Below are 19,018 nucleotides of genomic sequence, written 5' to 3'. Positions count from 1 at the left end.
CAATATTATTCTTGGTTTTGACTGAGATTAAATTGAATCCTTATCTTTGAGTGTCAATTATGACTTTGTTGATTGGTCCTTCCAAGCTCCCCTCCAAGTTACAGAAATTCCCTTCTCTTCCCAGGTTGCTCATATATATATATATATATTAGATTTAGCATTTACATTAACGTCCTTTTCCACATCTATTTTGGTGATCATATGCTTATTGTTTTCATTTCTTGACATAATTAACTAAATTGATTGAATATCGAATAAGATGAATATTCAAGTACTATGGCAATCTCCATATGGTTATGCAGCTTTTCATTTTTGAAAACTATTGAACTATATTTCTAATTTGTTAAAAATCACTGAATCTACATTTGTGAGAGATATTGTCTCTCAATTTCTGTTTTTAATATGTTTGCCTGATTTTTGAATTTAAGTAATTGTAATTTTCTAGAATTTATTAATAATTAGTCACTTATTTTCATTTTTGGAAGTATATATGTTTACTAACACTTCTACCTTAAATATTTGTATAACCCAGCTACAAAATGATTGCAAACTTAAAGTTTTCTTTGTGAGAAAGTTTATAATTGTAAGTTGAAACTGAGTGATGTCTGTTTTTCTGTTAAGTGAAGAAATATCACATACTTAATGAGCATTTGATATTTTTCTCATTTAAAAAGTTTATGGACAATATATATATATATATATATATATATATATATATATATATATATATATATATATATATATTCCCAAAACTGTTACAAATTCTCCATATTAACAACAGTGCTGATGTCACTTTCCTCATTCCTGGTATTATAAATTTGTGTGTTTATTTCTTTTAAGTTTTTCTTCCGTTTTAGAGTTGCTGGAAATTTGTCATTTTTATTGATTGTTCTATAGACATGCTTTTAGTTATATTGATTTTTCTCTATTGTTTTTACTACTTTTCAAGTTTATTGATTTCTGCCCTTACTCTTATTTACTTTCTCTGATTAATTTGAGTTCACTTTTGCTTCTAGATTTTTTTGCACTCAGAGGAAGGATAGCAGGCTACCAAGAAGATAGTTGATACCCTATGAGCATATACAGGGGGAAGAGGTTCCCCTCATACACAAATCATAGAGGAGGGGAGTAAGGGGAAAATGGGAGGGACGGAGGGAGGAATGGGAGGATACAAGGGATGGGATAACAATTGAGATGTAATATGAATAAATTAATAAAAATATATTTTAAAAGTGATTAAAAAAAACTGTTTGGAGACACTTTTTTCTTTTATAACACATGCCTTCAGTGATTATAATTTTTCCTAATTACCACATTAATACCACACCATACATTTTGATGTGTTCTGTTTGCAATTTATCCCATTAAAAATATTTTTTCTTTTCCTGAAATACCTGTTGAAGTTTGTTATTTAGTGCTCAAATATTTCTGGGTTTCCTGGGTATTTTTATGTAGATTTACAGTTTAATACTTACTCTATAGTCAGCTGAGGACATACTTTGGAGATTAGACTCACTTTGTATTCATGTCACATTCATTTTATTACTCATAGTGCACCTCCTGATAAATGTCCCCATTCGTTTGAAGAGAGTGTATAAGACACAGATAAAGTTCTTGCAAAGAGAACATTAATAAAACTTAAACTTCTTAATAAATTCAAAATAAATTTGATAGCTAAATAAACAACATTAATATACATAATAAGTAAATAATAAAAATCACATTAAAATGTATAAAGGAATATGTTTAAGTAAATTACTTTATCTCCTGTACAATCCACAATACTTCCATTGTTTAAAAAAATGTAGATTTTAAAAAGATTTCTTAGATTAAATAACATATGTAAGTAATAGTAACAGTATAGTTTATATAAATAGAATATTTATAATTTAAAAATAGGAAAAATTCATTGTTATAATTAATATTATATTATAAACTATACTGATATCTCTTCTGACTCTTATGACAACATATACTTAGTACATGAAGTTGAAATTATAGAGTGACCTTACATATTTATTTTTCAGATAATAGCAGAAAACTCTACATTACAGAGTATTTCTGAAATACAATTTGAATGGCTATAGTAAAAGTTTTATTCAGTGAGAATGACTTATCTTATGCCAAATTAGAATCTTCCTTTTGTCCCATCATAAACAACTGAAATCAATGACACACTGGGGTCTCTCACAAATATAATCCTTTTGCTCCAGGATCTCGTTTGTTATATTTTACTTCTTAAAAGATATATTTTGAATACATAAAAATTAAACAGTGATACTGTCCTAGTTTCCTTTCCACTGTCATGATAAAGTACTTAGTAAAAATAACTTAGGTAGAAGGTGGTTATTTGTCCTATAGTTTCAAGTTATACTTCATTCTTTCAGAGGATTCAAGTCAGAAATTCACGCAGTTACATCGCAATCTGAGGTCAAGAGCAAACAGAGAAAAAAAACATGCCTGTTAGCTTGCTTTCAGCCAGCTTTCTTTTCTTATATACTATTTAGGACCCCTGACTTAAAGAATGGTGGGGCCCACAAATGATTGAGTCTACTCACATTAATTATCAAGATAATTGTGTCTACAAACAGGTCCACAGGCCAACTTAATCCTAGTAATTCTCCATTAAGGCCATCTTTTTAAATGTCTAGTAGACACTAACAACTAGCCAGCATACATTAACAATAATTTTATAAATAAAGTAGAATAACATGTGACCTGGTGAGAGCTATAACAAACTGTAGATTTGTTAGTATCTTAAACTATGAAAAGAATAAATTCTCAGTCTCAAGTAATAACAGGATTTTTTATTTATTAATTTATTCTGCCCTATAAATAGTGGTCAAAATTTTATTCAAAAACGGAGGCTGATAGTTCCCAGGAGATTGTACATTGGGGCATAAGATTTGCTATTAAATAACATTTTCTTGAAAGCAAAAGGAGTTTTTGAGAATAGACTAAGTGTTACCATGGGTACAGCATTCAGAAAGAATACGATAGCTCTCTAGATAGCTCTCTAGAGGTTGCATAAGGGGAAATAAACGTTGTTATTAAGCAACATTTTGTTGAATGTTTAGGAATTTTTGAGAACAGAATAAGAATTACCATGGGTACAATATTTGATATGCATTACAGCAGATTTTAAAGCAGAACCCAATAATTGCCAAAATGTCTCTAAATATTACTTAGGACTTTCATTTTCTGTCCTGATATGTAAAAAGCTTCCAAGTTGTCGCTTCTAGTTTTATAAGAATGAAACTGAAGAAATTGAAACCTTTAACTTGAGTCATCAGAAAGATGAGACGGTGAAGGAAACATTTCAAAATCTGGAGAGTGAAATAGAGACAACTGCAGGTTAAGCCAGCAACTAGATGGTGGTTTTGACAAATTACTGAAGATAAGCTAGTCACACTAGGAGAGGGAGAAGCAGACCTGGGGAGAAGTCCACAACTTTAAGGGTTTACATTTCAAAAATCCCAATAAGTTTCAATAAAGTAAGCAAAGAAATGCTTTTTCTTTTCTTTCTTCTTTCTTCCTTTCTTTTCCTTTTTTTGTTTGTTTGTTTCCTTGCTAGAAAAAGTAAGTAACCATTCTGAATAAGGTTTAGATTATTCTCCAGGATGATTGGCACCACCAGAATCCTGTCCCACCTAAATGATGGAAACTTCTTTGACCAGTACCACCTACCTTTCCTCACTCAATTAACAAAGACTAGAATGGACAAAACAACAAGAAAAGGCCAAAACCATGCTTGGCAAGATCAATAACCAGGGACACATATTCAGTAAATGCATAAGATTCATTCCTAAAGTATAGGATGACTATTCTTTACCATACCTTACCATTTTATCTTTGGTCTCTAAAAATAATATATAGTACAATTTAAAATAAATTAATATAAATATAATATGGTCATACTCTTTGATTGTCAGCTGGAAGTTAGAAGAGGAGACCCCCTTCAAAAAGAATGGCATTTGTAACACTATTCCGGTATTGTTTTTTAATTTATTCTGCTATTTTCTGAAGTATTATTTTGTTCTTTGTGTCATCTCATGTTCTACCATGGATTGGAAGTTTGTTTAAAAGTTGAATTCTCTTCTTTTTATCTGCTCTTTGAATAGATTTTATACTCCCAGGTACTTTAATGATGATCACTACTTTTCATGGCTGTTTCTTAATATAAAAGGATGGAATTCTCTAAATGAGATACACTATCTATCACTTTTAAGAGAGGAAAAAAACAACAATATTTGGGAGAGATGTATAACAAGCAGACACACAGACTGAAAGGAAAAAGGAAACAAAAAACATACCAAAAGTAAGGAAAGAGAATTATGCTTATGCCTGACCAAAAAGACTATTTCCCCTTGTTATTAATATTTTTTTATTTTTTACATATATATTTATATTGTTATATATATATATGTATAATAAACTACATAGATCAAGAAGAACCATGAAACAATCAGGAATTATATTAATGTTAATTTCATAGCATTTTGGCTATTTGTATTTGGCAACCTTGAAGGAATCATTTTCCTAACTTGGTGAGTCTAAAATTCTGAATGTAAATCAATATCTATCATATATCCTATCTATCAACTTAAAACATCTATCTAGACCTAAAAACATCTTAACCCCTAAAAACTTAAGCTTAATTGTGAAACTAATCTATTTGGTCTTTAACTCCATCAGAGACTTGAGAAGAAATACAATTAATTACATGAGTAAAAAGGAAGTGAAGGTTAGCAGCTTCTAAATGGAAAAAAAAATAAAAAACAAAAGTTTCCTGCCTAAACAGTCACCCAAAACTTTCTATAACATTGAAACATCATTTTCAGCCTTCTGGCCCAAAATATCTCACAAACATATTTATGAGGAAAGAACTATTGAGGACTTGTTTACCCTGTCTTGGCAGAGTTTGGACATCAACTCTACCTGCATCCAAGCTTGCCCATTTCTAAACAGAATTCTGTCAGTGATCAAAATGAAACTGTTTTGCCCAGTAGCTTGTTTGCCACATTTGAATTCACTTGCATAAGAAGGTTCTTTGATGTTCATCATCTTCTTTGAGGTAGACTGGGTGTTTCCAGATGTTAACCTGTCTTATTGTAAAAAAAAAAATCCATAAAATTATAAAATCATGTTTAAATGCCATATTCTGTAGGACTCTGATGTTTTTGAAGACCTTATCTAAGTGTTTTACCTTATCTTTCTATAGACTCATACCTATCTGTTACACCTAGGATGTATATTCTTGTGACATAAATTGACTAATAATTGACAATTCACTTGTCTAACTTACTTATCCTAAACATCCTGCAATAGTACTTTGAAGGTATAGGAGGTAAGGCTTGTATTCTGCTTGAGTGGTATGGGTACAATACCTCACAGTAGAGTAGAAATTATATATGATGTGTACGAAGAATAATCTTAAATTTGGATTCTAACCATTGTATCAAAATTAAACTTATTTTGCATCAATATACAAATTTCTATACCAATGAATTAAAATAACTTGCGAGCATAGCTAAGGCCTTAAGTTGAGGAGTCTACTCCATAATCTACTTTCTGTCCTATCTTCCCTATACATTTCTATATTCCCCCCTTCTTTCTTTTCAGCCCCTATCTCCAAACCTAAGAAAGAAAAATAAAGGAAAAGAGAAGCATCCCTAAGTCCAACCTCATTTTCTCTCTGGATAAGACAAATAGTAACTTATAGCCAACTCTTAATTAAAATAAATACCTATAGCCCAAGAAAACAACCAAAAATCTAACCAACCCCCCCCCTAAAGGAAATGTGGCGTTGTTCTCTTAAGGTTTCTTCCGGCTGCTTTGGATGAATAATGTCTTTGTAGGCCCCAAATAAAATTGGAGAAAATGGTTAAACAAGCTAGGAATAGCATTTGTGGTCCAGCTTCTAAATGTTGAGAAATTCCAGGCCTAATAGAAGCCCTGTGTATGACAGTCTGAAATGCTGGACCAATTGGGAATGGAAACTTTCTTCAAAGCTGTCCTGGGAGCTGTCCTGTTCTGATGAGGAACAGCTACTGAAGGACTTGGTGCTGGAACATGAAGGATACAAGATGTCAGCGTCCAGCATGCTAGGAGGAATGAATCCTGTCAGGTTTGATCCAGCTTCAAAGTTCGTTTTTTGTTTTTATGTTTTTGTTTTTGTTGTTTTGTGTTTTTGTTGTTCTGAAAACATAATTTCTCACACGCATCATACAGTCCTGAAATTATAAGTGTCTGAGGTGTGCAGGGTGCACATAACGATTAAAGCCAGTTCTCTGCTCTTTGCATGAGCAGAAAGACATCTGTAAGTCTTTATTCATGCCATATGAAGAATGGTATCTAATCTTAAATCACAGAGATTCTGGTAACCAATAAACAGGCATTGACTATGCCTAGACGTTCATAACTCAGCCAGTCTCAGAGCTATTGCCATGTAGTAGGATTAGGAATATAAATTAACTGCTTGTCCTGCAGTTATAATTCTTTACATCCCGATTGTAGTCCCCTCCCTCATCACCTCCTGACCCCACACTTCCTCCTTCCTCCCACCTTCCTCCTTTCCCTAGTCTCAGAAAGGAGGATGCTCCTTCCCTAATATCTGGTCTCAGCTGTACTACCTGTATCTTCTTCCTCTGTGGCCTAGCCAGGCCACCCAGCCAGGGGGAAGTGATCCACATTGGGGGATCAGAGGCCATGTCAGTAGTCCCTATTCCCTATATTGTGGGCCCCACAAAGTGACTGTGCTGCCTATGTACTGCCACTGAGTAGAGTGTCTAGGTCCTCACCATGCATGGTCCTTGGTTGGTGCATCAATGTCTGCAGCATCCCCCTCCTCTACCCAGACTTTTTAAATGTATAGTTTATTTATTATAATTTAATTACATTACCTCCCAATTATTATCCCCTCCCTCTTATCATCCCGTGCCACCCTCCCCTCCCTCTTCTCCTTGTTCCCCTCCCAGGGATCTCTGGAAACAGCCTATTACTTCTCATCAGGATAGTCTGCATGTCAATGTGTGCCTACTGGGCCTCCTTGCCAAGAGGCAATGACCAAATAATGGGCATCCAAGTAATGTCAGAGGTTCATCAGCAGTCCTCCAACTCGGAGAAACAGCATTTCTTTGGCTACATCTGAGAAAGTGGTCTTGGTTTTCTGTATGCATTGTCCTTGGCTACTGCCTTAATTTGAGCAGACCCCCTGTGCCCCAATCCACAGGCCTTGATGGCCTCCCTGTGGAGCTCCTTCCTCCCCGACATTCTGTTCCCCCACTCTTCCCTATAACTCTCAGAATTCTGCCCAGAATCCAGGTTCTAGACCCAGTATCTATCCAGCTCAATCACCCATTGGGTGGAGTCTCTCAGAGAACATCTATGTTGGGCTAATATCCACTTATAAATGAGAATATACCATATGTGGTTTTCTGTGTCTGGGTTGCCTCAGGATGATCATTTCTAGTTCCATCAGTTTGCCTGAAAATTTCAAGATTTCCTTGTTATTTTATTTTATTTTTATTAATTTATTCAGATTACAACTCAATTGTTATCCCATCACTTATATCCTCCCATTCCTTCTTCCCTCCCCCTTTCACCATATTCCTCTTCCCTAGGTTTATACCAGAAGGAGACCTCATCCCCCACTACATTGTCATAAGACTATCAAGTCTTCGTAAATTTCCTTGTTTTTAACAGCCAAATAGTATTCCATTATATAAAGGTACCACGGTTTCATTATCCACTTTGGTTGAGGGATATCTGGGTTGTATCCAGAATCTCGGTATTACAAATAAAGCTGCTATGAACATAGGTGAGCAAATGTCCTTGTTGTCTGTTGGAGTAACTTTTGGGTATATGCCCAGGAGTGGTATGGAAGGGTCTTGTCATAGAATTATTCCCAATTTTCTGAGAAAGTGCCAGATTCATTTCTAAAGTGGTTGTACAAATTTGCATTCCTACCAGCAGTGGAGGAGTGTTCCGTTTTCTCCATATGCTCGCTAGCGTGTGTTGTCACTTGAGTTTTTGATCTTCACCATTCTGATGGGTGTAAGACGGAATCTCAGAGTCATTTTGATTTTCATTTCCCTGATGACTAGGGACATTGCTCATTTCTTAAAGTGTTTCTCAGCTATTCGATATTCCTCTGCTGAGAATTCTCTGTTTAGCACTGTACCCCATTTTTTAATTGAGTTATTTGGTTTGGTGGTATTTAATTTCTTGAGTTCTTTAAACATTTTCTATAGTAGCCCTCTGTTGGATGTAGAGTTGGCAAGGATCTTTTCCCAATATGTAGGCTATTGCTTTGTTCTGTTGACAGTCTCTCGCCTTATAGAAGCTTTCAGTTTCATGAGGTCTAGTTTATTAATTGTTGATCTTAGAGCTTGACCTGTTGGTCACCTGCTCAGGAAGTTGCCTCCTGTGCCAATGAGTTCTGGATTCTTTCCTAATTTTTCTTCTAACAGTTTTAGTGTGTCTGGTTTTATGTTGAGGTCTTTAATTCACATGAGCGTTAGTTTTGTACAGCATGATAAATATGGATCTATTGCCATTTTTTACATGTAGACATCGAGTTAGACCAGCACGATTTGTTGAAGAAAGCTGTCTTTTTTCCATTGTATGGTTTTGGTTTCTTTGTCAAAAATCAAATGACTGTTGCTATTAATTTACCAGTATAGTCTAATAATGTTTATTATTTGGCCTATAATTACTATTACAGCAGTATTTTATAACCTGCTATTTACAACCTGTCAATCAAGACACAGACACTTGTTATATTTTTTAATAGCCTTAGTTAAACTTGGGCAAGGCAGATATTAATCTTCCCATAGTGGGGCATATGTGGAATCCCAATCCCATGCCATCTGGTTCTAATAATTTCTATCAAGCTACCTCCCATCCATAATCCCAAATACTTGCTAATGTTCTTCTTCATCAAAACAAGTCCTCCATTCATCCCGGCCATGTACTTCTCCTCCACCTAACCCATGACAGCACATCCTTTTTCTTCTCCCTTCTCCTCCAGTCTCTCTTACTCCCAAGATTCTCTCTATCTTCCCAAGCCCAGGAAGCTTAGCTATGCCTATCCTATTTGCCTTACCCAGGTTAGGCTCTAGGCAAGGTACTGGTGGGTACGAGACAGCAAGCAGTAATTAGCAACAAAATACATCAGACGAACCTCCAACAATTTCCCTTTTCTATCTAAATTAAAAGGCCATTCTTTTTATATACAGTAAAAACAATTTTGAAAAATTATAGAAATTATAAATATACATAATGTCTAATCAGAAGGTATTTGGCAACCTTGAAGAAAACAGTATCTATTTTTTTCTTGATGAGTCTAAAGTTTTGAACCTAAATGAATATCTATTAAAGCTTATATCTATCAACCTAAAATATTTATCTACACTTAAAGTATCTTAACTCCTAAACAACTAAGTATAATTTTAAAATTAACTGTCTGGTCTTCAACTTCATCAGCAACTTGAGAAGGAATAAATAGATGTGTGGATTTATCTGAGTCTTCAATTCGATTCCATTGGTCAACTGGTCTATTTTAATCCAGTACCATGCCATTTTTCATTACTCTTGCTCTATAGTACAACTTGAGATCAGTGATGGAGATTTCTCCAGAAGAACTTTTATTGTATAGGATTGTTTTAGCTATTCTGGGTTTTTGTTTTTTCATATGAAGTTGAGAATTGGTCTTTCCAGTTCTAAAAAAATATTGTGTAGGTATTTTGATTGGGATTGCATTGAATCTGTAGATTGCGTTTGGTAAGAAAGCCATTTTTACAATGTTGATTCTCCCAATCCATGAGCATGGGAGATCTTTCAACTTTCTGATATCTTCTTCAATTTCTTACTGCAGAGACTTGAAGGTTTTTTATATAAGTCTTTAATTTGCTTGGTTAGAGCTACACCAAGATACCTTAGATTATTTGTGGCTATTGTGAAGGGTATGTTTCCCTAATTTCTTCCTAAGCCTGTTTGCCATCAGTAACAGGAAGACTACTGACTTTGTTGAGTTGGTTTCGTATCCCTCCATTTTGCTGAAAGTGTTTATCAGCTGTAGGAGTTCTTTAATAGAATTTTGGGGGTCATTGTTGTATACTATCATATCATGGGGGAATAGTAAAACTTTAACTTCTTCCTTTTCTATGTGTATTCCCTTGATCTCCTGTAGCTGTGTTGTTGCTCTAGCTAGGACTTCAAAGACTATACTGAAGAGAAATGGAGAGAGTGGACAGCCTTCTTGTGTCCCTGATTCCAGTGAAATTGATTTAAGCTTCTCTCCATTTAGTTTGATCTTGGTATAGGTTTGTTGTATATTACCTGTACTATGCTTAGGTATGTGCCTTGTATCCTCAGTCTCTCTAAGACTTTCAATATGAAAGAGTGTTAGATTTTGTCAAAGACTTTTTTAGAATCTAAAGAAATGAACATGTGGTTTTTTTCCCTTCAGTTTGTTTATATGGTTGATTACATTGATGGATTTCTGTATATTGAACCACTCTGGCATATCTTGGATGAAGCCACCTTGGTCATGGTGCATGAGATTTTTGGTGTGCTCTTGGATTCGGTTTGCTGGTATTTTATTGAATAGTTTTGCATCTATGTTCATAAAGGAAATTTTCTGAAATTCTCTTTCTGCAGACAACTGTGGTTTCCAAGAGTCACACATGGCCCTTGGCTCACAGAATCCTGCACCTTCTACTTACACCCCAGGTCCAGAAATGCATAGCTCCAGCATTCAGACCCCAGCCTTCTCCTACCTCCTTGAGGACAACTCCTGGATACAAGGAAAAGGGTCCCAGCCTCTGTTCCATGGTACTACTTGTCTCCTTGTAGAAACTAGCTGGACAATAGAAGCATACAGGGTCCTCATTCTAAAATGGTGGCATCCTGCCAAGTAAGAGAACCAGGGACACATGTCTGATATGTGAGCAAGCCTCTACATTCCTAACTCCAGAATCTCATAGTCCAACGTGTTCCCCTAGAGAGATGAGAATATCCAGGCTACAAGACACTCACAGTACTATGTCAATTCTCACAGCTCCCTCCACCATTCTGAAGACAACTCTGGATTGCAGAGACGCGCAAATCCAGCCTCCAGCTCATCGTTTTACTAGCTGTCTTGAGGAGACCTCCAGGACCTCACTGGATCATACCTTAGTTTCCTGCCTATAGGTCCAACTGGTACATAAACAGCAGAGCAGAGATGAGCAGGAGGAAATTCAAGACCCAGCTCAGGATCTAGGACTCTTAAGGCATGCCTGAGAAATCCAGCAGGTTCCAGGAACAATAAGTCAATACCAAGTAAAACACAATGGCAAAGGGCAGCATAAGACAATAATCAACAAAAACCAAGGCAATTCAACAACAAACTCTGAATATCCTAACAAAACTGAAACACTGGGGAAATAACATTAAAACTATTCTTCTGAAGATGGTAGAGGCCTTTAAAAAGGAAACAAATTCCTCAACTAAACACATGAAAACATAATACAAATTATAGAGACCTTTAAGAAGGAATCAATTATATCAATTAAGGAAATACAGGAAAACATAATCAAACAGGTGAAGGAAATAAGTAAAATGGTTCAAGACCTGAAAATGGAAATAGAATCAATAAAGAAAACACAAATTGAGGAAATCCTAGAGATGGAAATCTTGGGGAATAGAAGAGGAACCACAGAGTAAAGCATCACCAGCAGAATAAAAGAGATGGAGGAGAGAATCTCAGGTGCTGAAGATACAATTGAAGAAATCAATACATATGTCAAAGAAAATATTAAATTGAAAAAAGTCCACACACAAAACGTCCAAGAAACCAAGGGCACCATGAAAAGATACAACCTATGAATAATAGGGATAGGGAAAAAAGAAGATTCCCAGCTCCAGGGACCAGAAAATATTTTCAACAAAACCATAGAAGACAAATTAAGACAAGATAAAGAAAGAGATGCCATCAAACATACAAGAGGCTAACAACACCGAATAGATTGGACCAGAAATGAAATTCCTCCCAGCACATAAAATTAAAAATTAAATATATAGAACAAGGAAAAATATTAAAAGTGCCAAGGGTAAAAGCCAAGTAACATATAAAGGCAGACCTATCAGAATCACATGTCACTTCTCAATAGAGACTGTGAAAGCCAGAAGGGCCTTCGCAGATGTCATAGAGATCCTAAGAAACCACAGATGTCAGCCCAGACTACTATACCCAGTAAAGCTTTCAATCTCCATAAATAGAGAAAACAAGATATTACATGAAAAAACAAATTTAAACAATATCTAAGCAGAAACCCAAACCTACAGAAGATACCAGAAGGAAAATTCCAACCCAATGATGTTGACAACCCCTTAGAAAACAGCAGCAAACCAAACGAAGACAAGCACACAAACACAACCACCCCCAACATCATAATAAAAGGTCATTAATATCCTTCAACATCTGTGGACTCAACTCTCCAATAAAAAGACATAGGCTAACAGAATGGGTGCATAAAAAGGACCCCACATGCTGCTGCATAAAAAAAAAACAAAAAAACAAAAAACAAAAAAAAACACCCCACACTTCAGCAACAAAGATAGATATTACCTCAGAGTAAAAGTCTAGCAAAAGGTATTCAAAGCAATAGAGTTAAGCAAGCTAGAGTAGCAATTCTAATATCAAATAAAATAGACTTTCAACCAAAGTTAATTCAAAGTGATTGGGAAGGACATTATATTCTCATCCAAGGAAAAAACTGGGTCAGGGAAAAAATATAAAGAAATCAGTGACTTCGTAAAATTCAATGAAAATGAAAGTGCTATATACCCAAACTAATGGAACACAATGAAAGCAGCAATAAAAGAAAAGTTCATAGCACTAAGTGCTTTAATAAAGAATACGAAGATATCCCATACTAGGAACTTAACAGCTCACCTGAAAGCTTAAAAAAAAAAAAAAGAAGAAGAAGAAGAAGCAAACAAACTCAAGAGGAGTAGACTGCAGGAAATCACCAAACTCACACAGAGTTAAATTCAATAAATTAGAAACAAAGAGAACAATACAAAAATCAAACTAAATAAAAGACAGAAAGACAACATCCAAGTCAAAAAATCAGAAATGAAAAGGAAGACATAAGAAAAGACCCTGAGGAAATCTAAAGAATCATTAGGTCTTACTTTAAAAGCCTATATACTGCAAAATTTGAAAATCTAAATGAAATGGACAATTTTCTAGATAAATTCCACTTGCCAATGTTAAATAAAGAAAAAATAAATAAGTTGAATAGTTATATAACCACAAAGAAAAATTTAAAAATCATCAAAGGACTCCCATCCAAAAATGCCCAGGACAAGAAGGTTTGGAACAGAATTCTACCAAAAAAGAGCTGATACCAGTACTCTTCAAACTTTTCCACAAAATAGACACAGAAGGAACATTGGCAAACTCATTTTATGAGGCCACAGTCACCCTGATAACTCTACCATACAAAGAACTAATAAAGAAAGAGAATTTCAGGTGAAATTCCCTAATGAACATTGATGCAATTACAATTAACAAAATATTCACAATCCTAATTCAAGGAAGCATCAAAAATATCATCTACCATGATGAAATGGATTCATCCTAGGCATTCAGTATGGTTCAATATCAAAATCCATCAATGTAATCCACTATATAAACAAACTGAAAGAAAAAACCCACATGATCATCTCATTAGAATTTGAAAATACATTCAACAAAATCCAACACCAATTCAGGTTAAAAGTATTTGAAATATCTGGGATACAAGGCACATACCTAACTACAATAAATGCAATATAAAGCAAGCCTTTAGCCAACATCAAATTAAATGGAGAGAAACATCAAGTAATCTCTCTGAAAACAGGGACAAGACAAGCATGCCCACTCTCACTGTTCCTCTTCGTTCCTCTTCAATATAGTATTTGAAGTCCCAACCAAAGCAATAAGACAACTAAAGGAGATCAATGGGATACATTTGGAAAAGAAGTTGAAGTATTGCTATTCACAGATGACATGACAGTATACATAAGTGACCACAATAATTTTACCAGAGAATTCCTAGAGCTGATAAATACCTTCATTGTGTAGCTGAATACAAGATTAACTCAAAAAAAAAATCTTTAGTTCTCCTGTATACAAATGACAAATGAGCAGAGAAATTAGAGAATATCCACAAACAATATAAATTATCTTGTTGTAACTATAACCAAGCAAGTCAAAGATAGCTATGAAAAGAACTTCAAGTCTCTGAAGAAAGAAATTTTGAAGAAGATATCAGAAGATGGAAAGCTGCCCTATGTTTATTGATCAGTAGTATTGAAATAGTAAAATGGCCATGCTATCAAAGGCAATCTACATATTCAATGCAATCCCCATCAAAATACCACCACAATTTGTTATAGACCTTGAAAGAAAAATTCTAAACTTCAAATGGAAAAGGAAAAACAGAATAGCTAAAATAATCCTATACAGTAAAAGAACTGGAGGTATCCCCATCCCTGACTTCAAGCTATTCTACAGAGTAATAGTAATAAAAAAACCTACCTGATACTGTGAGCAAATGGTGCTGGTCTAGGTGGATGTTTACATGTAGAGAAATACATATACACCAATATTTATCTCCATATACAAAACTCATGTCCAAGTCAACTCATAGCCAGGCCTCAACCAGATACACTAAATCTATTAGAAGAGAAAGTGGGGCAGAGCCTTGAACTCATTGGTACAGGAGACAACGTCCTGAACAAAACACCAAAAGCTCAGGCTCTAAGATCAACAATTAATAAATGGGACCTCATGAAACTGAAAAGCTTCTGTAAGGCAAAGGACACTATCAATAAAACAAAATGGCAGTCTACAAAGTCAGAAAAAATCTTCACCAACTCTACATCTGACAAAGGGCTAATATCCACAATATATAATGAACTCAAAATATTAAACACCAACAAACAAAATAATCCAATTGAAAATGGGGTAGAGATCTAAACAAAGATTTCTCAACAGAACAATCTCGAGTGGCACTTAAAGAAATGTTCAATGTTCTTATCATCAGGGAAATGCAAATCAAAACAACTCTGAGATTCTATCTGACAACTATCAGAATGGCTAAGATCAAAAACTATAGTGACAACAAATTCTGGTGAAGATGTGGAGAAAGGGGAACATTCCTCCATTGCTGGTGGGAGTGAAAATTTGTACAACCACTTTAGAAATCAATCTGGTTCTTTCCCAGAAAACTGGGAATAGCTCTACCTCAAGACCCAGCTATACCACTCCTGGTCATATACCCAAAGATGCTCCACCATACAACAAGGACAGTTACTCAATTATGTTCATGTCATCTTTATTCATAATATCTAGAATCTAGAAACATCATAAATGGCCCCCAACCAATGAATGGATGAAGAAATTGTGGTACATTTACATAATGGAATACAGGCCAAAGAATGAAACTAGACCCAGAAGGACACAATTGGTATGTACTCAGTTATAAGGAGATTTTAGCCATATAGTACAGCATAAACATACTGCAATTCGCAGACCCAAAGAAGATAAGTAAAAAGGAGGACCCAAGGGAGCATGATTAGCTCTCATTCAGCAAAAATGGTTGAAGAAAGAGTACTAGGTAGGAGAGGGAGTCCTGAGAGAAATCAGGGTGATTTTCAGACCTGGGGAGACCGGGGACAGACAGGAGTACAGAATGCCTGCAAAGAGAAAAGGCACTATGGGTGGGGGCATCTCTGTGACACGCTAGAGACCTAGGATATGGTAGGCTTACAGAAGGATATGGGATTAACTCGAGCTGAGACTCATACAATTGATATGTAAAATGAATAAATAAATGTTTTAAATTAAAAAAATACATGACTTTGACAAAGGATAATTATCAAGTATATATAGGGAACACAAAAGACAGCCTAAAAAAAAGAGGCATTGAAAATGAGCAAATATAAATCATAAGAGTTACATACAGTATTACTTATTAAGAAAGAGTAATCTCTTGTATAGCAGTGACATGACTATTATGGGCATTTCAACTCTTTTCTGGTTGGATTAGAAGTATATTCCACAGGACAGAACTCATACGACTATAAACCTGATCAAGAGCCTGGAAGTCCTGGGCAGGAAATCTACTCCTACAGTTTTGTTAGCTTGTCATGCTGTCAAACTGTTTCTACACACTCATGTTTCTATCCAAATAAGTATTGAATTTGGACTCCATCACAGAAATACGTTTTTAATATTTATTTCTTAATTTTTAAAAATGTTTATGTATTATAATTTATTCATATTACATCCTGATTGTTATCCCCTTGCTCTTATCTTCCTGTTCCTACTCTCTCTCCCTCTTCAACCCTATTTCCTTCCCCTAGACTTCTGAAATGTGGGATCCTCCTCCCCCACCTTCTGACCTCAGCCTATAAGGTCTCCCTCTTCCGTGTTCCCACAAGACCTCTCCACCAAGGGGCAGTGATCAAATAGTGGGCATCAGAGATCCTGTCAAAAGCAGTCCCCCACTCCCCAACCACCACCATATGGACAATGAGCTACTCATAAGTTCCATCTGAACAGGGGGGTCTAGGTTCTCTGCTTGCAATGACCTTGGCTAGTGCATCAGTTGGTATAGGAACCCTGGGTCCAATTCAACCAGCCTGGATAGTCTCCTCCTGCAGCTCCTGACAGTGCCCACCCCTCAACCTCTGCTCCTTCCATTCCCCAACACTTCCATACAACTTGCAGTGCTTGACCCATAGTCCTAGTGTGAGTCTGAGTATCTGTTCCAATGCCCCGCTGGGTGGAATCTATCAAGGGACATCTATGATGGCCTAGTATCCACTTATAAGTGAGTATATTCCTTGTGTGTCTTTCTGGGCCTGGGTTACATCATCAGGATGGTCTGTTCTAGTTCCATATACTTGCCTGCAAATTTCAAGGTTTCCTTGTTTTTGATAGCTAAATAATATTCCATTGTGGAAATGTACACAATTTCTTTATCCATTATTATTTGAGGGACATCTATATTATTTCCAGATTCTAGTTACTATGAATAAAGCTTCTATAAACATAGTGAACCAGATTTCTTAGTGGTATGGGGGAGCATATTTCTTGTATATGCCTAGGAGTGGTACAGCTGGGTCTTGAAATAACACTATTTTCAATTTCATTAGAAAGTACCACATTGATTTCCAAAGTGGTGTACATGTTTGCACTCCCACTAGCAATGGAGGAATGTTTCCCATTCTCCACTTCCTCAGTGTCACTTGAGTTTTTGATCTTAGCCATACTGAAATGTGTAAGATGGAATCGCAGAGTCATTTTGATTTGTCTTATGACTAAGGATGTTGAGCGTTTCTTTAAGTGTTTCTCAGCCATCCATATTGCTATGCTGAGAATTCTCTGTTTTGCTCTGTACCCCATTTTTAATTGGGTTATTTGGTTTGGTTGTGTTTAATTTCTTGAGTTCTCTGTATATTTTGGATATTAGCCCTCTATCCACAAGGTCTTTTGTTTTGTTCTGTTGACAGTGTCTTTCACCTTAAAGAAGCTTTTGAGTATCCTGAGGTCCCATTTATTACTTGTTGAACCTAGAGCCAAAGCTGTTAGTGTTCTGTTCAGAAAAGTCCGCCCCTGTGCAAATGAGCTCAAGGCTTTCCCCCTTTTCGTTCTAACAGATTAGTGTGTCTAGTTTTACGTTAAGGTCTTTAAGACACTTGGACTTCAATTCTGCGCAGGGCGATAAATATGGATCTATTTTCATATTTCTACATGTAGAACTGTGATTTCTGGAAACTAGGAAATGGAGAAGTCTGAAAAATAAGCAGGATGGAGTTGTACTAAATAACAAACACTGTTAGACTAGAGAAATAACCACTGATACTCTGATTCATGATGCCTTAGTCTATATTTTATAAAAAAATGATAAGTGAAGCTCAAGACACTGATCAAAAATGCGAAACATAGGAAAATCCTAGTGACCCTGATTTGATCAGTATGAATGTATTAAAATATCACACTGTATCTCAATACTGTATGTCATTAACACACATTAATTATGTGTGTGCACACACATTTACGCATGTGTACATATTTATGCACAAAATGTGCTCACCTATACATACTTATGTTGATGCCCGAAGTGAACTCTGGTTATCTTCCCCGATTAAGTACCATTTTATTTTGGTTTTGACACAGAATCTCTCACTGGAACCAGAGTTCACTATTTTAGCTAAACTGGATGGCCAGTGAGCCCCCAAGATACAGTATCTCCAAAGCCCACAGGTAGGGACATGCTTTAAATGAATGAAAGTGATGGAAATTCAAGCTCTCATGTTTGTGCAGGATGAAAGCTACCCACTGATCCATCTTCCCTGTACACACACACACATACATATATATGTAAATATGTCTTCCACTTTCTGTATGCTAATGTCACTGTTTCTGCTCACAAAGTATCTTACTTTAATTTTCTACACACGTTGGCAAACTTTGGTACTGAAAGTAATCAATATTGCTTGCCACAGCTTGGTTTAAAGATAAATACATAAATGAACCAATGAATTTTTCTACTTTTTGGCTGAAATATTAGTTAATCCTACAATAAAACACTTTGACTATATGAAATGTGATCTTAGCTAACAAAATTAAAATGTTCACCATGTGAGGGGTTAGAAGTTTGTGGATTAGAAGAGGAAAAGACTTTTAGAAGGCCATACATAGCATAACAATTTTATAGGCATAAAGGCTAGATTGCTTTAGTCAAGAGTTCACAGATGTTACTCTCAACATTTCAGTGTTTCCTATTGGCCTATAAATCACTAAAGTAATCTTAGACAGATGGATGTTGAATAGATGGATGATGGATTAATGATAGATTACAGAGAGATGATAAATGTTAGGTAAATAGATAATAGATAGATCATAGATAGGTAGATAGATATATAGATGATAGATGGATAGATACACACATGATAGAATCTTTCTTAGATAGAA

The sequence above is a fragment of the Acomys russatus genome, chromosome 21 (assembly GCF_903995435.1).
Source record: "Acomys russatus chromosome 21, mAcoRus1.1, whole genome shotgun sequence".
Taxonomy (NCBI): Eukaryota; Metazoa; Chordata; class Mammalia; order Rodentia; family Muridae; genus Acomys; species Acomys russatus.
Note: the sequence above shows the minus strand (reverse complement) of the source record.